The sequence below is a fragment of the Gouania willdenowi genome, chromosome 4 (assembly GCF_900634775.1).
Source record: "Gouania willdenowi chromosome 4, fGouWil2.1, whole genome shotgun sequence".
In the NCBI taxonomy this organism is placed as follows: domain Eukaryota; kingdom Metazoa; phylum Chordata; class Actinopteri; order Blenniiformes; family Gobiesocidae; genus Gouania; species Gouania willdenowi.
Genome location: NC_041047.1, coordinates 303,069 through 309,133, shown reverse-complemented (window position 1 = coordinate 309,133; position 6,065 = coordinate 303,069).

Below are 6,065 nucleotides of genomic sequence, written 5' to 3'. Positions count from 1 at the left end.
CAGCCCTCCCCAAGGAAGGGTAAGAAACACTTTATTATAGGGAGAACATAAAAAGGGAGAGCAGTGTTACACCTGGGTGGAGGGGAAATGGAACAGGGAAGAGAGACTCAAGGTAGAAAATGTAAAGGATGGGAAGAGTTGATTATTGTAAAGTGAGATGTGTAGTTGTAGTTGTGTATATTGTGTTTATTATGTTGTGTAATCAAACCAGTCAGGTGACCAGTGTGTAGCTTAGGTCTAATGGTGGTGTCTGTGGACAGAGGGAAGGAGTGAGTGGTAAAACCTAGAACAGGTATTTAGGATCAACGTGTCTAAAGTTAAGCCCAGTTTTATCTACAGTCTAAGACATGTCAGTGTATCATAGACCAGTGTATGTGTAAGAACCTCTACTGTAAACCCAAGCGCTGCCCCGGAACCAAAGATGCAGCCAGGCCAGCTGAAAGAGTGGGGGCCATGGAGCCCCAGGCCACCACCCCACGGCCAAGCAACACCCCCAGATGCCCCCAAGATCCCAAGGACAGCAGCCCAGGTCCCGCCGCCACCAAACAGCACATGCCACGGGGCAATACCCCTCACCGGCCCACGAGTGACTGGCGGCCACCACCGCGGGGAGGAGGCACTCCAACGACACACATCCAGTGTGGAACAGCAGCCCCCAGCCAAGGGCGCTCCGGACCCACCCACCAGTCCGCAGATAGCAGGACAGACCTACCCGGCAGCCTACAGTGACCTCAACCACCGGAACAGCTAGCACCGCGCCCCAACAAACAGCATCATTTCGAAGCGCTAAGCAACCCCCCCCAACCCCGGTACAGACGCCAGCACCGCCCAGTGCGCCCACCCCTCACACCGGTGCGGCAGGCTGCCCCAAGCCCGTATATCGCGGGGACCGCCCCCAAGGCAACCAGGAAACGAGACAAGCACCAAGCCACCCTTGAAGGGAAGAGGCACCCCCATGCCCCGCCCAGAAAGACCCCGCAAAGAGAGCCCCCAGCAACACCCCCAAACATTCCCAAGACCCACCGCGCCACGCCCTACCATCCTGATGTATCTGTACTCTACACGGTGGCCCAACCATCAACAGAGGGGCCGGGCCCCCACCTGACAGGCCCAAATGTGTGCACCTACCCACCACCCTATTATCCTATCCCCCTATCCCCTAAGTGAATGTGTGTTTGGTGAATGTATGAGGTGCAATTAAAAGAAAGGGGATGGAGGGGAGCGGAGGGTGAAAATGGTGGTCATACCCTCCGGGGGTGATGTGTTATGGTGTGATTAAAATTAGAGGGATTGGTAGGGCAGCTTGAGGTGGTAGTGCCGCCCCTGTGGCACAACTTACTAGCACAGGTGGCAGCCCGCTCCACCCCCAGCCCCACCATCCAGCCCCCTAAGGGTTGGGTATGGGTGTGTGGTGCACCAAGTGAGTGAGCCAGACCAGCTGGGAGTGAAGTAAAGTGTCCATGTAGGGGGCCTGTCTGGTGTGAACCTGGCCTCCCCAGGCCCCCCAACAGGCCGACTCCCAAGCCAGCCAACCCACATGGCGCGGCACCGCCCACCGCCCAGGCAAAAGCCACAGCCCCCCCCACCAGCATCCCAGACCGACAGGAGCTCCTTAATACCCAACCCAACAGGACAGCATGTGTAAGATCAAGGGAGGAGAGGGGGGAGGACAAGACAGGGAGACAGAGAGCAAGAGGAAAGAGCGGCAGAGAAACAAACAGGCTCCCAGCCCCAGGAACCACCCAGATGTGCACGGAGGAGGCAGGAGAGCAAAATGAAACAGTCCAGGGACCACGAGAATCCTCCAGAAGGAATGCACACCCACGCAAAGGCACCCAGACACCCAGGCAAGGCACCCAGGCCAAGGCCACCCCACAAGCCCATGGAGGTCCAGGTCTAGAGTTGGATCAGTGTGTTAGTAAAGAGTGGTGCTGGCAGTTGCTTGCAGGTTTAATCATCAGGCTAAAAACATGGAGATTTAATGCAATTAGAAAAGGAGTCCAACGCTCCTCAAAGCAGGTTATTATATTTTTTCTGAGAGCAGACATCTTTTGCATGAAAATAAACTCTATGAGGAGATTTCGCCATTGGTTTATGTTTAAGGATTTTTTATTTTTCCAATTCAGTAATATTGTTTTTTTTCCTATGGCCAGTGCCGCAAGGATGGATTGTGATTGGTTTACTGGAATATCAAGCATAGTCAGGTCTCCTAACAGACATAGATTTGGAGATAGAGGAATCCTGGAGTCCAAAATGGAGGACAGTTTTTCAGTGATTAGAAACCAAAACTGTTGAACTGGTGAACAAAGCCATACGGCATATAAATATGAATCAGCTGTTCTCTGGGTGCACTGAGAGCAGATGTCTGTTGGGGAGAAGCCCATTTTATACATTTACTGTTTGGTAATGTGGGATCTGTGGAGGACCTTGTATTGAATTAGCTGAAGATTTGTGTTTTTAGTCATCTTAAAGGTATTACAACAAATTTCTGTCCAGAAATCGGTGTTCGTGGTGATTGAGAGTTCAGCTTCACATTTAGTGATTGATAAGTGATTAGAGTTAGTGTTTAAGAGTGCTCTGTATATTTTTGAGAGTTTTTTTGTTTTTGTTGAGATTTTTTTCATATATATGGCCAGTTCTGGAGGTTGTAATGTGATTAAATCTATTGCCGTATTTTTCTTAATTGTCTCTGTTACTTGTAGGTATTGAAGAAAATTACTTTTATTTATATCGAATGCTTGGGTTAGATTGTTATATGTCCTGAGCTTATCATTTTCAAAGAGGTCTTGGAGATGAATAATTCCGCTATCTTCCCATGTTTTTAGATAGAGCAGTGTTTTTTTGTTTCTAAAGTCAGGGTTGTACCAGATTGGAGACAGCATGTTAGTTTTTAATTGAACATTTGTAATGTCCAGGGCTTTCCACCACGCAGTCAGGGTGGGTTTTTAAAGCAGTTATGACGTTTGAGGGTCACAGTGATAAAAGGGAGATCAGAGAGTTTAATATGTTTACAGTCTAGCTGTTCTATTTCTAGCCAGGTGTTGTGGTATTCTTTTGGTTTTAACCATTCTGTTAAATATAGAATTTGGTTTGCTAGGTAATAATGTATGAAATTAGGGGCTTCCAACCCTCCCTCGCTTTTATTTTTTTGAAGGGTTGAAAGGCTTATTTTGGGTTTTTTATTCCTAGCATAGAATTTTGTAATTGCAGAATCTAATCTTTGAAACCATTGTTTTGGTGGTTTTAGTGGATCATAGAGAACAGATAGTTTATTTTAGGTAAGATTTTCATTTTAACTGAGGCTATTCTGCCAAGGAGTGAGATGTGGAGATTGTTCCATCTCCGCAGATCTTCTGTGACTTTATCCAACATTGGATCCAGGTTCAGTTTAATTAATTCATTTAGGTTTGGTGATATATTTAAGCCTAGATATTTAATTATATTTGTGGGGGAGGGGTATTGTGGGTTTTGGGTTGCTGGGTTCCATGAATTTTTTGTTAAAGGAAGGATTGATGATTTTGACCAGTTAATGGAATAGTCTGATAGTTTAGAGAAGCTGTTTATTAGTTTAAATAATTCTTCTAATGAGGATTGGGGTTCTTCCAGATAGAGTAAAATATCATCCACATAAAGATTAATTTTGTGTTCTGAGATGGATGAGTGGATTCCTTTAATAACAGAGTTCTGATGAACAGCTGATGCGAGAGGTTCAACAAATATTGCAAAAAGCAAAGGTGAGAGTGGACAACCATGTCTGGTTCCCCTCTGCAGTGTGAAGCTTTGGGATGTTATTTTGTTTGTGGTTACTGAGGCCTTAGGTTTATTGTACAGGGTGGAGATCCATTGTATGAATGAATCTCCAAAGCCAAATTTGCCAAGGACAGTTAGGAGGAATGACCAGTTTACTCTATCAAATGCTTTTTCTGCATCGAGTGACAAGATTATTGTTTTCTTTTTAGAGTTCTGTGCCATGTTGATCAAATTAAACAGTCTTCTAACATTGTCTGTGGAGTGTCTATTTTTAATAACTCCTGTCTGGTCTTGGTATATAATTGACTGAACTACTTTCTCTAACCTGGATGTGAGTGCTTTGGAAATAATTTTTATGTCTGTGTTAATAAGTGAGATGGGACGGTAACTTGAGGGTAACATGGGGTTTTTGTCTGGTTTAAGTAGTAATTTAATGTTTGCTGTATTCATGTGACCTCCTACATAACCTTTATTTTTAATCTCTGTTACTACTCTGAAAAAGAGCAGAGCCAGCATTGACCAGAAGTGTTTTAGGAATTCAGCAGGGAACCCATCTGGACCTGGTGCTTTGCCTGTTGACATGCTATCCAAAGCATTTTGTAGTTCTTGTAAGGTTAATGGTGAGTCTAAGGTGGTTTTCTGCTCTATGGTGAGCTTTGATAGGTTTAAGTTATTGAGAAAGGTTTTAATATCTTCAGGATCAGGGTTTAAGTTTGATGAGTATAAATTTTGATAATAATCATGAAAAACCTTATTAATGTCTTGAGGTAAATTTAAAGTTTGACCTGAATTATCAGAAATTGCCGCTATGAATGAATTTTCTTTGTTGTGTTTAAACTGACTAGTACTACCGTCGGAAGTATGTATTCATGTGGGAGCATAAGGGGTATATTTGCGGGTGCAAAATGTGGGTGCAATTTTCCTGGTTTAATTCTATGGGACATGTGCATGACTTCATCATCACTTTTATATTTTTTTGTATGGTGTATTTTTCTGTAACGTATGTTTTTTGGAGTCATGTGTATTTGTGTATCTTTCTGTTGTCTTTTTGTGCATAAATGTTTGCTGTTTTTATATTTTAATTTTTTTTGTAATGTATGTTTTTTTGGAGTCATGTGTATTTTTGTATAATTATTGTTTTTGTTGCTATTGTAGTGTGATTCAGGAGTAATTTGTTGTATTTTTGTGTAAATGTATGTTTTTTTGAAGTTGAGTCCAGTGCCCGTCGGAAGTATGTATTCATATAGTGGGAGGAGCTTAAGAAGAGTTGTCAATTATGGGCATAATAATAACAACATACTCTGTAGCATTATAAAGGGGTTTATTTGCAGGTGCAAAGTAAAATAGCTTGTGCAATTTCCCCGGTTTAATTCTATGAGACATGAACATGATAAACACAAACACACACACACACACGTAGACGGTGATCGATAGTGAAGCACACCTGATCGGTGTGTGTGTGTGTGACTCTCTACCTGGGACTCTAATCTCCTCTGTTGGTTCTCACACACGCTGCTGATAAATGTACATCTTTCAACACAGCAACCATTGCCGTCAATAACTTCAGGGTGAGTCTGTCTGGTCTAAATATCGAACGGTCAAACTAACATGAAAATAAACGTTTTGAAATGTCATCACCAAATATCATCACAGGAGCTCGTGCACGCACTGGATGTGAGCTGTGTAGTAAATAGATATAGATGGTGCGCTAGCGCCCCCTCACACCCTGAGGTCAAAAGCTGAATAGGTTTCATTTCGGGGCCGTCCAGAAGTGAAATAAAATTAAAATAAACATTTTGAAATGACCAAATTATTCCAAAATAACAGATACACACACTCGGGGTATTTGGAACCTGTTGACCAAGTTTCAGGTCGAACTCGCACCACGTCTGGGAGATATTTGCTCCTCACACACACACATGCACACAGACCTCCCTTGCTTTTATAGCTAGATTTGCTAAATATTTGCCTGATTTATTGTTGTAGTCAAAGTTTTTGTACCGTAATTGTTGCAAAATGAAGTCAGTTTTTTTTTAGATAAAATTATGTCCATATTAAGTTTTGTATTTTGGAGTTTTTTCCATAAAAGTTCAGACGGGTTAGCTGCGTATTCTTCCGTAAGTTTCTTAATTTTTTCTTCAATGGTTTTTTCTGCTATCTGTTCCTGTTTTTTCTTATAAGAAGAGTATGATATAATCTTCCCTCTAATGACAGCCTTGCCGGTTTCCCAGAGTAAGGACGGTGACACTTCCAGAGAATGGTTTGTTAATAGAAAGTCCTCCCATTCTTTTCTTATCATTTTACCAAATTCACTG